The following is a 21,916-nucleotide window of genomic DNA, read 5'->3' on the forward strand; positions in this document are numbered from 1 at the left end:
ATGTTCCCTAAGGGCGAGGGTTATGTAACATCCTTGGTGAAAATTTCATGTAATAAAAGTTAATAAAAGCAAAATAAGGCCATGGGTAAGGGATGCGTATTCCAAGCTGAAGGTTTGTCAAAGATATCCTAGTGGGCATCACTGGATGTGCTTATGGATAATGAAATTGGCAAAGGCTAAGGCAAATGCATGAAAAGAAAAAGATACATTTTCGGCATATTATTTATGAAAATAAAGGAAAATAGGAGAAACGTAAGGTGAAAGGTCAGAAGTTGCATGTGAGGAGGAAATTGGAGGAAAATAATGGAAAATGAAGAAAATAGAGGCCTCATTAATAAAAGGCTTATGAGGATCAGCTGGTAACCATTTTTAAGTTCAAGTTTTCAACCTCTCTCATCATTCTCTATCTCTCACTCTTGGTCACTTAGAGTTTTCTTAGAGCACTCTAGCTTTGGATCAAGGAAGGACAAGCAAGAAAAGGGAAAGGAAGGAAAGGAAGGATGAAGGAAGGAAGAGTAGGATCAAGCAACTTTAGTCGGAAAACTTGCAGGTAACAAATTGCATGTGTTATTTCCTAGATGGTTTTGACATGCATGACTTTGCATGTTGGTGTATGGTTTTATTGTTATCATTGGCATGGTTTTTCTGGGTCATGATAGTGGCTTTCAGTCTAGTCTTTCCTTTTATGGATGCCATGGTGTGTTGGGATGTTTATCTCAATTTTCATCTTTGGAATTGCTAAATGGATTTAAAAATCCAGGGAAAAGGTGGGCTCAAGATTAATTCCCAAAGGTATAGGAATCCCTTGAATGATTTTGTTGGGATACATGGTAAAGCCTCAGGGAGGAGTCTTGATTTAGGGCCTATTAATCTAGTGTTGATTGTGGTAAAGCCTGGGAGGTTGGTGTCTCGGTTTAGGGCATAGTGATCTGGGATTGGCTTGTAGTAAAGCCTAAAAGACAAGGAGATAGAAAATTCCTCAAGGATAGTGATAGATTCTCGATGGCATTCCAAGTTCATTTTAGTTTTGTGTTCAGAGCACTGGTTTTGGTGGGATCACGGTTTGGTGAGGGTGGAAGTGATTTAACCTCTGGATTCCCATGATTTTTTTTGGATTGGTTTATCCACAAGATCCCACATTCATGCTTGGAATATGGCACAGGGGCGGCTGACTGAAAGAAAGATTTGGTTCAACCATGTCTATGGTCGGGTGGTACATGGAAGTCCCGAACCTGGTTAGATTTTCCTATGGTTAATCAAAGAAAAGTTCTCTTCCTCTTGTACTTTTTTATATGTTGATTTGATGACTATTATCTCATTGTTATTTCCATGGTTTTATGTTGGTTATAAGCATTGTTAATTGACTAGTTCATGTCATGGTTACTTTATTTATTTACTTGTAATGGTTAAAATGATGGATAGAATACCTAATTGATGTCATAAAAGTTCAAGGGATAAGGTGGTGATCCTTCTTACCATGTTTCATAAGATTTTTTAGTCATTCATGTTTTGTCTTGTATCCTAGACCTGTAGATTGCATTAATGCCAAGTGTTTAACAGAATGTTAGTCCCAGTTGGGGATGGTCAGGCCTAGTACTGAAGTTTATTTTTGGTTTATCAATCTTGTCATCATGTTCTTGATGGATTCTGAAAGTTACATCAAGTTCTAGGTAATGGTTGAAATTTTGTGCTAGAAAAGTTCTTTAAATTCCATAGATGTTGGGATAGCTCTACTGGGAAAAGTCCCTGGACGTAGGCATGGAGGCCTATGAGAGCGTCCAAAGGTCCCTGGACATTGTTATTACCATAGCATGAGAGCGTCTAGAGGTCAAGAGGTCTAAAAGGCCAGTGGAACCCAGAGGCAGGATGTCTAAGTGAATGAGATGTCTCCTGGGGGTGTTGTTGTTGATGTAGGAGGTATGATTGATGCGTTTCCATCGATTCAATTTCCTTCATATTACCAAGGAGGTTGAATCATATCATAGTAGCCTCTCATCACATTTTTACCTGGTTGGTCGGTTACTTTGGTAGATGTGGGAGGAGATTGGTTACAAGTAACCATGTTTTGCCATGGTTTATTTTCATATTGAGACAATATTTGTCATGATGTGACGTTTGACGATGGTTGTCAATGGTTGACCATGGTTGACATTCATATTGAGACAATCTTTGTCACAATGTGACATTGGACCATGGTTGTGCATGGTTGACCATGATTATAAACCTAAGGGATTTATATTAAACCGCGGGATTAATTTACAAACTTTATGAATAATATTATACCCTAGGAATATGAACCCTTAGATTGATAGAATTAAGAGATTGATATTATAAACCAAAGGGATTAATTCTAAAACCCCAAGGGAATAATATTAAACCTAATGAATTAATATTATAAACCCAAGGTATAAAAACCCTAAGATAATTATTATAAACCTTTAAATAAATATGGTTGACCATAATTGATCTTTTATGGGCACAACCTTTGTCAAATGCGACATTGGACTATGGTGGAGCATGATTGATTTTCATATTGAGACAAGCTTTTTCACAATGTGACGTCGGACAATATTTGACAACGGTTGATTTTCATATTGATAAATCTTTGTCACAATGTAACCATGGTTAGTGACCATGGTTTTCCATGGTTGATTTTCATATTGAGACAATCTCTGTTATAACGCAACGTTGAAACATGGATGGCCATTGTTGATTTTCATATTTAGAGAATCCTTGTGACAATGTGACATTGGAACATGTTTGAGCATGATTGATTTTAGCACAAGACAATATTAAAACTAAGGAATTAATATTATAATCCAAAGGTATAAAAACCCTTAGGGAAATATCTATAATTCAACTAGAAATCATTGAAGAAAATTTTCAATTTGGTTTCGTGTAAGTCCAAATCTTATCTTTACAATAGTTTGAATATCACCATCACACTAATTTCTTGACAAAGGAGGATTTAGAATATATTAAATTTTGATAATAAATTATATTAACTTTAAATATCTTATTACTATTATTATTTGAATGAAAATATCAAATAAAAAATAAACAAAAAAAATATTGTTCAAATAAATAATTTCACTAAATTAATTAATTATGACATTTTTATTGCATTCAATTATATAATACTCTTATAATATCATGATTTATCAATATCACATGTTTAAATAACCATAATTTATTTTTCATTTCATATAACACTTATTTGTATGTGAAATTTTTCAATTTTTCAATTTAATTAAAAATACAAATTATTATAAAATAAATTTCAAATTTTAATTTCCGACTACTACTAAAACTAATAGAAAATAAGTTCTATTATCCACTTAACCATTACTGCAAAATAAATTAAAACGTTTTATAATTCTATTACAAAACAAAAATATCTACGGGCTTAACAATAATATTACCCACATTATTTAACTTCAAACTCAACTTAGATTTGAAAAACATATATACATCATTTAAATTGTGAAGCGGAAAGTTGTTAGACATACGAGAGAGTACAAAGGAGCTTCAGATTTAATAAAATGTAAGCGAAAAATCTGCTTGTGGGGTGGGTTGTGTGCCGGTGACCAACATCACTTTGATGATTATGGGACTAGGCTAGGACTTGCTTGCACTTTGCTGGCATGTTAGGATAATTTTCCAATGTAGAAGAATTGTTATATACAATTTTTTATTTCTATCATAAAAATTTCTTAGTAGGCTATGATACTTCTCTGGACTGTATTAGCCTATCTCCTAGAAATCACAACAAATTCTAATTGTTAACGATAAATTAAATAAACATTAATTATATAAAAATAGAATATATATAAAAAAAATTATCTGTTACAATTTTATAAAATATTTTATAAAAAAAATTATATAAAAAAATTAGAATATGTACATTTTTATGAATTAAAAAAAAACAAAAACCCACCAATTTAATATTGACTAGCTTATTAACTCTAATGATGGTCAGAGATTAAGACATTTTGAATAGAAAATGAACCCTGGAATATAAATATATTTGATAGAAGAGTAAATGATCAAAACTAATATTGTGTAAGTTACACTATACTATTCATATTTGACTAATTTTTTACCACTATTTTATATTTAGCTGCTGAAATATCCAGACAATATCATCTTTATCTCTTTTGTGCCAGTGGAGAAACTCCAACATGTCCATGATTATGAAAAACTTATGGATTTTACAACTTATCAAAAACCTTTTAGGTTTGTAAAGAAATGTTCCAAACCAAGTTCATGAGCCCATGAATTTTTTTCCTTTCAAGAAGTTGGAAATCAGAAAAAAATTAGTGCAAAGCTGATATTGTTTACGCCAGTAGTTTACCTGTCTGAGTTGCACTTTTCTAGAATAATATAAAGCTCTAATTGAATATGAATTGTATCATCTCATATTCATTTTAGGTGGAATAAGGGTAAGTTTAAATGGTTAGTTATAATTTTTATAAATAAGTGAAATACTTATAAAAATATTTAATCAAAATTTTGAATATAAATAAAGATAGATAGATTGATATCCACAAATTCTAAACCAATATAAACTTATTTTTGAATAAATTGTATTTTTAATTTCCTATATTTCCCAATTAACTTTCCAAAAATTAAGTCCCAAGAGTTAGCTCAATCGGTCAAATCAGTGCCCCTCCAATCAGGAGGTCACAGGGTCAATTCCCGAAAGCTCTTGGGGTCAGGTCAGCATAGGCCGAGGGGTGTGCTCCCCTTCGGGGTATGAGCTACCCAGTTCTTAGGTATCCGTGAAGCACATGTGAAAAAAAAAAAAAAAAACCTTTCCAAAAATTAACAATTTTGAATATTTATACAATATTTAATTAAAATTTTAAATATCTGTGATTTTAAATCACTATAAATCTATTTTTATATTAATTGTATTTCTAATGTCATCATCCAGTTAAATTTAAAAGGGAAAGATAGAAGCATCACCAAACAGTCTTCCGGTATAATTAAATTTAAGAAAAAAAACATTAAATCCTACTTCAAACTCACTATTATTCTTACCCTGAAGAAGGTGTTACGATGCCTAGGTCAATGATAGTGATATCCTTATCTCTTAGTACTAATTTGAAAAGTAACAATGAGAGTGATATCCTTATCTCTTAGTACTAATTTGAAAAGTAACAATGAGAGTGATATCCTTATCTCTTAGTACTCTTCTTGCCTTTTATAATTATTTCAATTATAATTTAACTAAACATAAAATTGATACTAAAATGTGAAAAAGAAAATACAAAGTTAATATATAAGATGTGCAACAAAAGCACCTTATGTATAATAATAGTTAATATTCCTATTCAGATTTGAGAACATCACAACTTTTATATATAGAAAAAAAAAACACTTAAAAATGTCGATATGTAAATTCATTTTCTTTAAGAAATTTAATTATGCAAAGAAGTGATTTTCATCTACACCATCAAATAATCAAAATAAGGATTGAAGTTAGGAAATCGAATATTTTCAATAATCCATCTTTATTCACAAGTAGAGTAGTAAAAAATAAATTAAAATCTTTTCAAGTCTACGCATTTTTTTTAAATATTGATTTAAAGAAAAAGTTATAACTTTTGTTCGTTGTGAACATAGAAATATTTATAGATTTCAATTTCAAGATCACGATTATGTTCTTACGCAACAATGAAAGAAAGAGTTCAATTAAATATACAATTGATATTATCTTTAATTGAATATTATAAGATTCCAAAACTTTGAATTATGTAATCATCATCTACCCGATCTACCCGATCGTCAATTATGTGACATCATTCACAAGTAATGCATTGTGTGGTACGGTTACAGCAATAATTGAAAAATTGGATTGAGGCTTGTGCATTCTAAATGCTAATTCCGCTCATTCGTAGCTGTAATTTTGTACTTGTTCGAGTATTATCATATTCAGTATTCACCATTTTTACTTCGTTTTTAGTTCAGCTACAATCATCTTATATTTTTGAGCTGTCCGTTGCGTGTGACTAAACCATATTTCGTTTATCGTTCTCTGTTTTTGATGTGTTTAGTTTCTGTGGATTATGACTTATTCCATGTCAAGTAGGCGAGCTTTAATTGTATAGACAATTCAATATGGGAATATGACCTTTTCAAATATTGAAAAAAATAAGTAGTTGAACTACAGTGTTACCTTTTCCAATTCCCTGTGTTTGTCTAGATTCATATAATCATTCATGTAAAATGCGTTTTCTAAAGAAATTTATATTTGTTGAGGTCTGGCAATATCGATTTTGACAGATCTGATAAGAACAAACTTTAACAGTTAAAAATAAAAAACTACCTGAAAACTAATCCTTGTCCGGCGAACAATGCACCAATTATATTTTATGTCTTGGCCGTGACCTTAATAATTATTAATGTATGTAGCATGTCATTTCCATTTTCTTTTTCATGGATGTTATTCGGTGCAGCCGGAGCCTTTTGCACGCATCCTAAATGTCGTTGCCCTTCCATGATGTTACTTTTCACGACAATCTAATTACGGAAATGCAAACATGACTATCAAATGTCAACAGCCATTATCAGGCAGCAGTAATAAACCCAGATAATATTTAACAGACTAAGCACTGGCTTGCTCATATGTATAACATTACATGATAATTATTTTCACAGATCCTCGATGAGATTACTATGTAAGAAGGCCATAGTATTGCTATCATATCATTGGCAAATTTGTCATACAAACCAAATCAATAGACAAACCTAAAAATCTCTCATGGCATCGGTTCGACTTCATGGTAACATTTTATAAAATCGCTCATAGATTTCTTTAATACGAGCTTCTGAAATTATGAGTAATTAGCCAAGAATATATTAGCAGCCATCAATACGCCGCCCTAGATTTGGTGTTCTTCATTCCGCCCCACATCAAGCGCCAAGATGTTCTTAGAGGAATGCATTATTTTCTTTGGTGGGCTTATTCTGTATGGAAGCAATGCAGAATCCAAATCCTTAAGGACGAAGAAAGAATCTTTTGTAAGAGTTGGAGTCTTCCGCTTCATCTTTGGTTTTCTGGGCGCAGGGGGACATTCAAGCAATTTGGGTATTATGTGCTCCTCCCTCTTTGGCGTTTCACAACCATCCTGATGTCCCATATCTAGTGATTTTTTCTCCATGGGGGAAGAAACACCATGATCTGATCTCAAGCACCATGATCGAACCTGCGGTAAAGCATTTTGTAACGTGGCTATTGGGCAGGTGAGAGGTCCGTCGATTCAAATTCGGCGGAAAGAAGGCCACGCAATTTCCATTAAAAACATAATATGTAACATTTTAAAATGGAACTTGAAGCAATTTCAATTAAAAACATAACATGTAACGTTTTAAAATGGAACCTGAAACGCTTAGCAAACCACCACCCTGGCCACTTAACACGAACCCTAGCAGTAGATAAACTCTAAGACAAAGCATATTCCGAGGACTTTAAGCAGTTAATGTAAAAAGTCAACAACCCTACTTTGTTGAATGAAATAGGATAGCTCATCAGCCCATTAATATCACGAGTGTATTTTCAGAGTTTTTGGTTATTGCATTTACCAAAACATTAATTTTATGTTATTTTACTGTATGAGGGGCAATACTTGCAAAGGGAGTGGACCTTCATGTATCCATGGAAGACACAGTGCATCATGATGTATCCCGGGCAACATTAAGCATATATTTATTTCACTGTATTAAGGCTAGTACTTCCCAACAGAGTCTTTATTTTAATCAAAATTGCATAGATATTTTAAAAATTATAAATTTGGTTTATATATATTTAAAAATAGATTTTAAATAATATGATAAAAAATTAGACTTTTAATCAAAATTGTATCATGAATATAATAAGGAATTAGACTTTTAATGTAAGTTGTATCATAGACTTCAATTAAAAAAAATTCATTTCTTACGTCCTTCATTTCCATACTTATCAATGAAAATGGCTTCTTTAACATGCTTCCTCTTCCTAATGGTTGGCCTTCACAAAATGTTCCACAATAGCATTAATTAATGAAGGCCTAAATAGTAAAAAACAGTAAATGTCTAAAAGTGCAAATTGTTTTACAGGGTACCAAATTCTATTTTTATGGATATTGTTGGATGCGATGCTAGAAGAGGGGAAAAGGGTGTGTAAAACTTGGAAGCCAGCCTGCATTGATTGATGTCTGAACCCCTGACCTTCGCTTAGGTGCGGTGAACAACAAAGAATCTTTCTCTTTTGCGTAGCAAAGAGAATTTGCATACTTGCATATTGTAGAAGTTTTTGGGAGAAACAATATTCATAAGAGGCTTTTACTAGCAATTTGGCAGAGCAAAAGGCAATCATTTTGTCCTCTGTGTAGAAAAGAGAATTTGCATGCTTGCATATAGTTCAACTATATATTAGTTTTCTTCGGAAATTCCACATTACATGAGGCAATAATTCATGGGCAATCAATGTGGGACTTTTATCTTTGAAGTTTTATGTTGATAAGCAGCGAGCGCGTAGACACCAGTGTGAGCAGTGCGGTTAGCAAGGAGTGAATAGTGAGTAGGGTGAGAGCATGGAGATTTTATGCAACAAAAGTATTGAGCACTGAGCACAGAGCAGCCTGTAGCCTAAGCAAGGAGTAGCGATAACTTGAATTGCCAAGAGAAGTGCAAAGTAATCTTGGCATTTTATAGACCTATATCATTCTCGGAATAGGTTGGACGGAAAATGTATTTAAACATGACAACTCGATAAGGAATTTTAGAACATGTGGAGACAAATGATTTAGGACAAGTGAAAATCTCCACATCCACCAAAGCTGGGAGGTGGGTTTTGAGTCAATTCCAAACAATATTGGGGCATTTTAAAACAAAGCCTAGCCCATCTAAAATGGGGGCAGACAAGGAAAAATGGTCTCAAAAGGAAAGTATTCGAGCCCTTGGAAATAAGCACTCAAATAAGTCCCCTCTACAAGCAGGTCACAACAAGAAATCCAGAGAAAAAGACATTGATGATTTTGCCTTATATAATTCCACATCCACACCTCTCACCTGCTTACTTGATCTTTATGTGAAAGAATTGTTAAATGAAAAACGAAGGTTAGAGGTTTTAGAATCTAAAGAGAAGGAAAGAGATCATAAAATTCATATAATAGTAGTTGAGAACAAGGCTTTAGTAGAAAGCAGTAAAGTTTGGAAAGAACGGGTGGCATTGCTATAGGAAGCTCTCCTTATAGGGAAGACAAAATGGTAACGCATGAATGTGGATGTCCAAAACATAAAGAAATCTGTATTGGAAAGTACAGAAGTGGTGAATGTGAAATCAACTGAGGATAAAGGGAAAATGATTGCCCAAATAGACAACCATGAAGAGAAAGAAAGAGAAGAAAGGAAAGGAGATTTCATCAAAGTTTCAAAAACATGGGCTCAAGTTATTAACAATTCTGCTAATAAGGAAGGAGAAACAAACATTGAGGTTGACAACATGCAAGATAGAGAAGGCAAGGAAAGACAAAATATAGCAGCAAACATAATTATTAAAGGGGTGAAAGACTATGGGAAAAATGAATGTACTCTTGACCTTGCAAGAGACTTCTTGAATGAAAAGTTGCTATGGGAAGGACAAATATTCCAAGTGTGGAGCATGGGTGAGTTCAACAGTGAGAGAGCCAGGACAATAAAATTTATCATGTTTAGCTTGCATGATAACTATATCATTCCAAGCAAGAAGCATTTGTTGAGGGGTTCTCACCTTTTCCTAGAAGAAGATTTAACTAAAAGATAACAAGAGGAAAGGAGCGAGGAAATGTTAAAGGTTAGGGAAACAAGAGATGAAGGTAAAAGAGCATGGATTTATAAAGGAAAAGTTGTGATAGCGTGATTTGGACTTCCTTCCAAAACAGAGCAACAAGATGGTAATAAAGAAGAGGCAAGATACTCTTGAACATAAAATCAGGAAGCAAGGTCAGTATGGGAAAGCAGGGACAAACACTCAAATGTGAGTCTTTCTTGTCAAAATAAATAGAAATCAAGTCATACTGAGGTTTCCTTAAGATTAGTTTAATGGAACTGCAGACGTTACCCATGTAGACGAGGACCTAGGTTAGGGCCTGTTGCAGAAGATAGAGGCATAATTTGCCTCATATAAACACATGAGCATGAAGTGTGAAATACACCTTTGTTTGAAGGATATTGGAAGATGGCAGTGTCGAACAAGGCAGTATGGAATGGAAAAGGGCATGGGGGTATCATGGTTTTAGTGAGGGAGAAAGAAGGTCGTCTCATTCATTTAGAAAAGGAAGACTCAAATAGGAAATTCATTTGGTTTAAAATATCAGAAAATGGAAACCACATCAGAATTGCAGAATGTTATTTTGTGCCACAAGTTTCAAAAATCTACAAAGTTAGAGGGCTTGAGCACAAAGATCCATTTACAACAATAAAAGTGGATACTGCAACATATTCTCAGCTAGGTGAAGTCCTTATAGTGGCTGATTCCAATGCTAGGACCGCAAGTGAGCAAGCTAGTATTCTTTGTTGTAAAGAAGATTGCGACACTATTTGGCTTACAGAAGAGAGTAATCATCGGTGGGAAATAATTTCAGAGGACAAGGGTTGCAATCTCTTTGGTGAAAAATTTCTTACTCTATGTGGGGCCTTTGATTTCGTCATTTGTAATAGCTTAACTAGATGGGCAAAGTTTGGTAATTTCACTCACAATACTTACAATGGAGTAAGTGTAGTAGATTATGTAATTTGCTCGCATGGTTTGTGTGAAAAATGGAGGAAGCTTTGGTTGGAGATTAGCTGTGGGACTTAAAATCAGATCACAAGCCAAATTATTTAAGTTTCTCTTGGACTGGAAAGAAACAATTAGAGTAAAAAATTCAGCATGTTGAACAAAATTTCCCACAAGGTGGAATCCTTTTCACTCTAGAAAATTGTGATACCTTCATAACGACACTAGAGAGGCTCTTCGAGAAGGAGAAAATCACAATTCACAGTCTTCATAGTCATGAATTAAAACATTTAATTCAATGTGCACTTGTAGAGTGCGAAAGAGAAAAAATTAAGAAGTCTGAAACAAAATTCTTTTTAGTTAATGCTTGGTTTGATGAGGAATGCAAAAAGGCAAGGAGAATGTGAAAAGATTCAAACAAGTATAACATAAAGTTAAAAGCTTAAAAGAATTTATTAAGCAAGAAAAAGGTCGATTTCATGGTTTCAAGGAGGGAAGAACTAATCTTCCTTGGGGAAAATAATCCCAAATTATTTTCAAAGGAGCTCCAAGTGAGAAAGATAAAAATTGGAAATAATATTATAGCTACTAAATGTTTTGAATATGAAAGACAACTCTACGAGCAAGATCCCAAGGTTGACCTTCCCCCCTTGCTCAACACTAATATTGAACTCTTCACGGTGCAAGAAGTACAGATGGGTATCAAGAATTTGGGTGTTGGAAAAGAAAAAGACTTAGCTAAACTCCAAGTAGAATATCTAAAGTGGGGCTCAAAATGCCTTGCACTTCACATTACAAAAATCTTCAACGACATCATACAATAGGGCCTCCCCACATATTGGACAACTAGTGTGGCAATACCTCTTTTCAAGAGTGGTGACATCAATAATCCCTCCAATTATAGGACCATCATGGTAAACCTTTTGTTTGCAAATCTATTTGGAAGAATGCTAGAAAATAAAATTAGCAATTGGGTAGAAGAAAGAGATAAGCATGCTAAAGGGCAAGCAGGTTCTAGACCTAAGCATTCCACAGTTGATCATTGTATAACTTTAAGGCACATCATTGAAAAAATTTGGGAGAAAAATGAAGAAGTGTTTTGTTGCCTTTTTGATTTCAGAACAATGTTTGACACAGCTCCTAGAGATAAAATTTGGCACATAATGGAGGAACTTGGGGTTCCTAAACATTTGAGAGCAGTTGTGCATAAGTTGTATGAACAGGTAAAATTCAAAATTAGAACTTCAACATGTAGTTCTGAAAGTTTTAGAAGTGATATCGGGGTCAAGTAATGTTTCCCACTGTCTCCTACCCATTTTGGTTTATATATAAACAAGCTTGAGGAGTTGCTAAATTCGCAAGGGGCTGATGGTATCTATTTGGGTAAGCTTGTTACAAGGCTTGTTTTGTATGCAGATGCCCTTATTTTAATTGGTAAATCGGCTCTTGGTTTACCAGATACATATTATCCCTTGAGCATTTTTGTAGAAGTGTGGGGATGCAAGTCAATATCAACAAAACGAAAGTAGTGGTTTTCTCTAAAAAAACGAAAACATAACCAATATAAGTTCTACATTGAAGGCAACATTCTCAAAGAAGTTGCATATTACAGATACCTCGGAATTGAATTGAGCAAAAATCTAAGTTGGGATGGTTGTAGAAGAAAAAGAAATTTGGGGGGTTGAAAATCATTTTATGATTTTCAAAATAGGTCTAGAGAGGCAGAGTTATGTGATCCGGATTTAAACAGGAACGCAACAAATTACAGAGATAACCATAAATATAGAGATGAGATAACCATAAATACAAAGATGCAGCGGAAATAGCACTTCATTTCATTACTATAAAATACTGAAATATGCTTACAACCAGAAATGGAAATAAACCAGCTAGGGCAATGGTAGCTTATCTTTGAGAAGAGATGTGGTGGCTACATGCCTCTGAACTGTTCTGAACTATGTTACAATGAGGCTCGAAGGCCTATTTATTGTTGAGAAATAATGGAAAACCCTTAACATTCCGAAATCTAACCCTAGAAGATGAAACGCCAGATTGTGGGCCCTGTTTGGGTAAATTGGTACATCAATTTCCCGGGGTCGTAACTTTGGCATACGATCTCCGTTTGACGCATAGAATAGCTCGTTAGAAAGATCTATCCGAGCACCACAACTTTGGGAGGCGACATGGGTCCATGGACCCATGTTGTCGTAGATTTCCCAAAAAACATCGTTTAGGGCCTCAAAACAGCTCTTGAAGTTTAGGACCCGAGAAACTGCTAAAAATAGTAGACTGTGCTACAATTTAGGAAACTGAAAAGACTGAAAGAGACAGTTGTGGGGTTCCAAATGGGATAGGTGGGTGGCCACCAAAATCCATGTGGATCATTCCTCCCCCATTAGGAAGCAATGGTCCCCATTGCGTTGAGTTCCTCCATCTACTGAACTTCTCCTGCAATCTCTGATGTGTCCAGTAATGGTGGGAAGCATGGTCGACGATGGTCCATATTGAACACTTGGTGCAGGCAAAGGAATGGAGGAATGATGTGCTCCAAAGCATTGTTCCCCACATCCTTGGTACTGCTGTAAGGAACATGTCGGAGTGGTCTGAGCTTCTGATGTGTTCTGGTAAGGCGTTCTCTCTGCAGATGCAACCGCACTTTGTTGCCCAACTGAAACTTGTGTGGTATCTCTGTGGGTGAGGAGAAGTTGTTCCTGTGTTCTGTCATGACCGTATCCCTTTGTTGCTGCTGCTGCATGGACGAATCCTTTGCAGGGGTCATGGATGTAGCAATGATCTTCCCCTTACTTTGGGAGTGAACCAGAAAGATAAATTTCCTGGTTCGGGAGATGAGCTTGCTGCCTTTCTTAGCAGTGATCAAAGATGTGGCAGTAGGTGGGGCTACCTCCGGTGTCCTGTATAATGAATTATTTAAAGAAATAATGACATCACGAGGCCTTGACTCATACACAGCATGTCGCCTCCATAAGTATGGTTGGCCTAATAATACATCACAAACATCCAGAGGTGTAACATCACGCAATACCTCGTCTATGAAGGGCTTGATGCTGTAGGGAAGGTGGCACTGCTGGCGAAATTTGAGATGTCGTCCTTCATGAAGCCACCTGATACTGTACGGCTGTGGGTGTGGTGTAGTAGGTAGGCCCAACTGCTTCACGACCTCTGCTAAAATGAGGTTCTTTTGGCTGCCACTGTCGACAATGAATTGTAGTGGCGAACCCTTCACCCACATCTGTGAGTGGAAAAGACGCTCCCCTTCCTCTGGATTTTTGAGCTCATCTTTCTGGATCTTGGCGGTGGAAACAGTGGCGCTGGGATCCGCATCAATGATCTACTTCCCTTTGCCATTCCCCTTGTCGGGTTCTGGCTCAGGGTCGGAACATGCATCTGATTCGGAAGCCTTCAACTCAGCCACCAACGATTGCTTGGTTCGACACTCACTTGTGTTATGAGTGGGACTCTTGTGGAATTCACACCACATCCCTCTGTCCTTCTTCGGCTTCATGGTGTTGTTCTTGTATTGTGGCTTCGACGGGTTGTCTTGGGTCACCACGCCTTGGCTTTGTCCTTTGGCCTTTGGATTTGCAGATCCAAAGTCTCGCTTCTTCTATTTGAACTTTTGCTCGATTTTGACAGCGTATCGATACGTCGTGCCGAGCGAGGAGATGTTGAAGAACACCATCTCTTCCTGGATGTATCTGTGCAGGCAGGCACGGTATTTGAGTACCAGATGCAGCTCAGAATCTTTTATACCCAACTGTGTGCGAAGGGTATGAAAAATGTTTGTGAACTCTGGCACATCTTGGTCTCGTCCCTGCCTCAGTGTGGTCCATTTGATGTATTTTTCCTTGTAGCTTTTGACAGGGTAGTACTTCTCCTTGATGGCATCACAGAAGTCATTCCAAGTGGGTGCGGCTGAAAATAGTGAGCCTGTACTTTCATCCTTCTGCTCGCAGTAGGTTTCCCACCAGTCCTTGACATGGGGCGCTGCTTTGAGAAGAGCGAAAACAATCTTTTCCCGATTTGAATATTCATGAACAGAAAAATACCCATCTAGCAGATTTAACCATTTATCTACGGAATCTACGTCTATTTGACCCTCGAAAATGGGGATTTCAAAAATTAACTTGTACCTTAAATGGTGTGGCGTTTCCAGAGTAGCTGTTGGAAGCTGATGCGTCGCCTTTGGGTAGCCGCTGAAGGATCTGCGCAAAGCTATCCATCATCGTGTTCCTTTGCCGCTGGAGGGCTTCTTCGAGAAAGATTTTGATAGGATCTCCTGCCCCCTCATCTTTTTTCTCATCCACCATGGGAGGTCGTCAAGATTTGCGAGGCTGGTCTTGCAAAGGTTCGACTAGTTCAAGCCCTAACTCCTTATATCCTGACCTCGTTGGGGACATGCAAAGAAAAATAGAGAAAAAGCAGACCGCTCTGACACCACTGATCCGGATTTAAACAGGAACGCAACAAATTACAGAGATAACCATAAATATAGAGATGAAATAACCATAAATACAGAGATGCAGCAGAAATAGCACTTCATTTCATTACTGTAAAATACTGAAATATGCTTACAACCAGAAATGGAAATAAACCAGCTAGGACGAAGGTAGCTTATCTCTGAGAAGAGATGTGGTGGCTACATGCCTCTGAATTGTTCTGAACTGTGTTACAATGGGGCTCGATGGCCTATTTATTATTGAGAAACAATGGAAAACCCTTAACATTCTGAAATCTAACCCTAGAAGATGAAACGCCAAATTGTGGGCCCCGTTTGGGTAAATTGGTACATCAATTTCCCGTGGTCGTAACTTTGGCATACGATCTCCGTTTGACACGTACAATAGCTCGTTAGAAAGATATATCTGAGCACTACAACATTGGGAGGCAACATGGGTCCATGGACCATGTTGCCCCATATTTCCCAAAAGACATCATTTAGGGCCTCAAAACGGCTCCAGAAGTTCAGGACCCGAAAAACTGCTAAAAATAGTAAATTGTGCTACAATTTAGGAAACTGAAAAGACTGAAAGAGACAGTTGTGGGGGTCCAAATGGAATAGGTGGGTGGCCACCAACATCCACATGGATCATTATGGGACTGGAATACCACTCAAACTCTTTTTGGACTTCTAGTGATTCCAGTGATTCTCTATGGTTCTAGACTCTGGACCAACAGTACATCCGACATGTAGTGGAGACAAATTGAGAAAATTCGAAAGTGTTTGATTACAAACAAATTCAAGATTAAAAGTGCAGTTCCTTATGCTGTTTTGCCCAGTGAAACAGGGATTTCTCCTGTTGAAGCAATTGTTACGGTGCGAGTCATAAGGTATTTAAAAAAAATGATCAAATGGAATATAGTAGATGGCTTAAGGTTTTCCTTAATGAGAGATTGTGCAATAGAAAAAAGACTTGGATGCAGAAAAATAACAAATGGTTTAGTAAATGGGGTATTTTCTTGAACACGTGTCCTATAAATAGCAAGGAGATAAAATATTTTGTTATGGATAAGTTCTACAAGTGTACTTGGGATAAGGAGCTAGGAAGAAAGAAAAAGTACTTTATTGAAGTATTTACTCCCACTCATAGTCATCAACCAAAAGCATATAGAGAGGTTAATATCTTTTGGAGAGCCAAAATTCTTATTTCTCAGATAAGGACTAATTCTCATCAACTTTGTTGTGAAACAAGGCACTAGAAAAGACCAAAACAAGTGTGGGAGGATAGAGTATGATTTTTTTGTTCTTTCAGAAAAGTGGAAGCAGAAAAACATTTCATTTTAGAATGTGAGGCCTTCAAAGACAACAAGGAAAATTTTGTAGATATGCTGGTAGCTAGCTCTTGGGATAATCCATTAGGTGGGGGGTTTGTCGAGAAGTTGGAAGAATTTATTGTGAATCTTCACAGAAAAGGGTCGAACACATCAAGCGGTTGAAGAAGAAATCTGTCCCATAGGCTATCTTTAGTCTCGTGGATGTTAAAATAATTTCTTCTTCTTTCTTCCCAGCTTAGAAGCTTTTAGTGACTTCAACCGTTAAAAAAAATTATATTTTGAAATTTTGTTTAAGAAAATGAAACTAAATGCAATACAAACCAAGTTTGATTACCTATTATTATTTTATTTGAATAAAAACTATATTGAATTCTATAAAGTTGACATAAGAAAACTAATTTTTTTTTTTAAATAATTTAGTTTTTTTTCATGCATTTGATTGACTAAAAACTAGATTGCTTTCTATAAATTTAATATTAGGAAGAAAAATTAATTTAGTTTTTAAAATAATTTAGTTTTATTTTTCATGCATTTGATTGGGTGCAGTTCTAAAATTCGTTTAGTAGGTAGAGATAACAATTCAAAACTAAGAACGTGAATTATTGTTTCGTTTGACTAAAAATTACATTGCATTCTACAAATTTAACATTATAAAAATATATATATTTAAAATAATTAAATGCATTCGATAAAAAAAATAATAATAGTTTCATGCATTTGATTTGTTATACTCTTATTATGTAATTATTTGGTTTAGTTAATGCAATGTACCATCAAATATTTATGAAATATTGATGAAATCTTTGTCTTTATTTCTTTTTACTTTAATTTAGTTATATTTAAACTAAGTGGCAAAGACTAATTACTATTTATCTCCTGTTAGTTATTTCATGTGGTTCGTAGATTTACTACTTTCATAATGATTTGTGTTTTTAGTTTTTAATTATTTTCTAAAATTTGAATAAATGATGAATTCTTCAGAAAATTCTTATGTAAATGAATCAATCAAATTACATGGAGAAACCTATGCAAATTCAAAATTTAAGATGGAAGTATAGAATATGTGGTTGATTGAGTGTAGTGAAAAAGTTAATCCAGAAGCCCAATAAGCTATGGTAGCTAGAAGCTTAAGCGAACGTGCTCCAAAGAGTGTTCATAAAGGACATCATCATACACCATGTTAATGAATGAAAGACATTCAGAAATACATGGACAATTCTAAAAGATCAATATGATCTAAGAATATAAATATAGTCCTTCTTTTTAAAGGGTAATTTTCTTTGTGTTAAAATGCAGGATAGTGAAAGTGTTACAAACTCAAAAATCAAATAAATTAAACACAAACTTGGTGACATAGTTGAAAAAGTATCTATCACTCATTAGTCACTATAAATTTAAATTTTATTTTGGATGTTATATCCCTATTTTCCACTCTATTATAGTGAGAGAAACCCAATACCAACTTACCTTAGTGGTTTGGCTAACAATGTATCCCCTTTTACCTTATGTTTTACTGATTTGAGATTTATCACATGATAAAAGGGTGAAATTACATAATTGAGAAATTTCTCATAATTTTAATATTTTGGAAAAATAATTATGAGAAATTTATCAATTACGTAACTTCGGGCCCGCCAAACACTCCTTCTACGTGTTCTAAATCTCCTATGCATATGATCTCTTTCGGCACCTATGGACCACATAAACCTCTTGTAACACCCTCCTCCCACATCCACCCAAGTAACCATGCCGATCAGGGTAAACATGAGATGAGAGGCTACTATGATCAAATTCAGCCTCATATGTGACCTTAAGGAAGTGGAATCAATAGAACTTCACACATAGTCATTCAACATCATCAATATAACCCTTAGGAGACAAGTCAACCACTTATACAACCTGTCCCTAGGTCCCACTATTGTTCTGGAGCTCTTAGGCCATAGTCACTCTCAATTTATGGGCAAGGGAGTGACCAGGGAACTAAATTCCCTCTCACAGGCTTCCATGCCAGTGAAGAGAGACCAAAATTACAAGTTCTATGCCAGCAATTGTAGGATTCAAGCTATTTTTTCAAGTTTAGATCTCATGCCACCTCACAGATTAGAGTGATAGCTTGAAATGAGTAAAAATGCAAGGAAGTAGTGGAGCAAAAACAATAAGTTGAACAAGTCCATAACCAAACCCGTATTAGCCATGACAATTATTTCTTCAAAAAAGTCATCAACATGTAACCTACATGTGTAAACAAAAAAATTAAGTGTAGGGATCTCATATATGAGAATCGTTATGAATCATTGTTCCCTCCTGTTATTTGTTGCATTATCATCTATTAGGCATAGACACATTATCCATTCATGTATAAGTAAAAACATGTTGAGTGTAGGTTTCAACCCTGTACAGAAATTACCTATACACGAATTCTAAATCACAGAAAAATAAACAATCCGAGAGCATAACACATAAAGCACATATACATAGAGATTTTCCCCTGGATCCCAAAACCGAGACTACCAGCTTGATTTTTCATTATATTCCTTTCAATGTTACAATACATATTTATACATGTCAAAGCATCCAATACCATGGACTGAAAACCATTGCATCCAAAACCATGGACCAAAAAACCATAGGTAGGTTCGCCCAACCTAATATAGGGTCCAAAAGAAAATTTCCCGGGGCGCTGCCCTAGACCCCGTGGAAAGAATATAACACAACCCAACAATTTCCCACTTGTTTTTTTGTTTCCACAGGGGCCACAAGAGAGTTTAGTCATTTTTTCAGCCCTGAAACGCCCATTATTTCTCTACACCAAGAGAACTTCTTAGAACTCACAGATTTTGTGAATGCATCTGCAGTATTCTTCAAAGTGTCCACCTTTACCAGCAACACCTTTTTGTCTTCTATCATTTCCTTCACAAAGTGATACTGAACATCAATGTGCTTTGTCTTTGAATGATAAGCAGGGTTCTTTGCCAAGAAAATTGCACTTTGGCTATCACAGTCTATTATTATAGCTCCCTGTACTAACCCCATATTTGAACACAATCTCTGCAACCAAACTGCTTCCTTGCTTGCATGAGTGGCTGCCATGTATTCTGCCTCTGTAGTTGATAGTGCCACTACAGATTGTTTCTTACTCATCAAACTGACTGCACCTCCAAATAGGTTAAACACATACCCACTTGTAGATCTTCTCTGATCCAGATCTCTAGCCCAGTCTACATCAACAAAGCCATGAATATCCAACACTCTGTCCAATCCTGGTCTTCCTTGGTAGCATAAACCAAAATCACTAGTGCCACGCAAATACCTGAAAACCCGCTTCACTCTTGTCCAGTGCTCCTTCCCTGGTTTTGACATAAACCTGCTCAATACTCCCACTGCATGTGCAATGTCTGGTCTAGTACAGACCATTGCATACATCAGGCTACCAACTGCACTCACATATGGAACACGAGACATCTCCTCTTCCTCTTCTTGTGACTTAGGACACTGTTCAATAGATAATCTCACACCTATAGGAATAGGAACCTTCATCGGTTTACTATCCTACATATTAAACCTCTGCAGCATTGCCTCGAAATACTTCCTCTAGTTTAACCAGAACTTCCTCTTTGCCCGATCTCTTTTAATTTCCATGCCCAAAATATAGTTTACAGCAGCAAGATCTTTCATGTCGAATTTGGAGGACAATTGGGTCTTCAAATCCTGGATAATTTCTTTGTCATTTCCAACCAGCAACATATCATCCACATACAAGACCAGATAGATAACACGATCGCCAATTAATTTAAAATACACACAATTATCTACTTTGCTTCTGGTGAAGCCAAGTCCCCGTATAAATGTATCAAATTTCTGATACCACATCCTTGGTGACTATTTTAACCCATACAGAGACTTCTTTAACTTGCATACCAATTCTTTCTTACCCTTCACCGCAAAGCTTTCAGGTTGCTTCATGTAGATTTCCTCTTCCAAATCCCCATGAAGAAATGTTGTCTTCACATCCATCTGTTCTACCTCAAAATCAAAAGCAGTAGCAACAAATAAAAGTAACCTAATAGAAGTTACCTTAACAACAGGAGAAAAGATATAACCAAAATCAATTCCCCGTACCTGGGAATAACCTTTTGCTACCAACCAAGCTTTGTATTTCTCCACCTTCCCTTCTGCATTTGTCTTCCTTTTGAACACCCATTTGCTGCCAATGGGTTTCCTTCTAGTTGGCAACTCCACCAGATCCCAAGCCTCATTTTTGTGCAAAGATGCCATTTCATCAACCATGGCCTCTTTCCAGAGTTTTCCGTCCTCTGAATCTACTGCTTCCTTCACAATTCTGGGATCATCATCAGTAACAGACAAAGCAAAATTTGAACAGAATGCAGACAGACTATACCTTTCTGGCTACCTTCTTTCTCGAACAGATCTTCTCACAGCCGGAGCTTGTGGCTCTTCATCTTCTAATTCCTCCTCTGCTGCAAAGTCTGATTCTTCCTCCTTTAGCTCAAACTCTATCTTCTCAGGTTCCTTTGGTTGGACTTCATGTTTAATAACATCTTTTACCTCTCTGAACACCACATCTCAGCTGTACACAACCTTCCGTGTGACTGGGTTCCAAAGCTTATAACCCTTTAAACCATCTTTATACCCAATAAAGATGCACTTTTCAGATTTACTATCCAACTTGGTTCGTTTCTCCTTTGGAACATGTACATATGCATCACATCCAAATACCCTCAGATGTGAAAGAGAGGGTTTCTTACCAGTCCATACTTCTTGTGGAGTCTTATCCTCCAACGCTGATGAAGGTGACCTGTTGACCAAGTAACATGCAGTATCCACCGCCTCTGCCCAGAATTCCTATCCTAACCCAGCACCAGTGAGCATGCCTCTTGCCCTTTCCATCAACGTCTTGTTCATTCTTTCTGCAACTCCACTTTGCTGAGGTGTATATGGAGTAGTCTTCTGTCGTGCTATACCACACTTCTTATAGAATTCTTCAAATTCCTTGCTGCAAAACTCTCCACCATTATCTATCCTCAGCACCTTTATCTTCTTCTCTATCTCATTTTCCACCAGAGCCTTAAATTCTTTAAACCTGTCAAAGACTTCAAATTTCTTCTTAAGGAAATATATCCATGTATTCCTTGAGAAGTCATCTATAAATGATACATAGTACATAGACTTACCTAGTGATGGAACTTTCACAGGTCCAAACACATCACTGTGCACAAGCTCTAATATTTGTTTCGCCCTCTTAGCACCAGAGGGGAAACTCACCCGATTCTGCTTCCCATATACACAATTTTCACAGAAATCAAAATCCAGAGAGCTATTACTCATACCTTCTACCATACCTTTACCATGAAGTATTCGAAG

The sequence above is a fragment of the Pinus tabuliformis genome, chromosome 8 (genome assembly GCF_031772625.1).
Source record: "Pinus tabuliformis cultivar Carrire ecotype Pingquan chromosome 8, CPIR1, whole genome shotgun sequence".
NCBI classification, from domain to species: Eukaryota; Viridiplantae; Streptophyta; class Pinopsida; order Pinales; family Pinaceae; genus Pinus; species Pinus tabuliformis.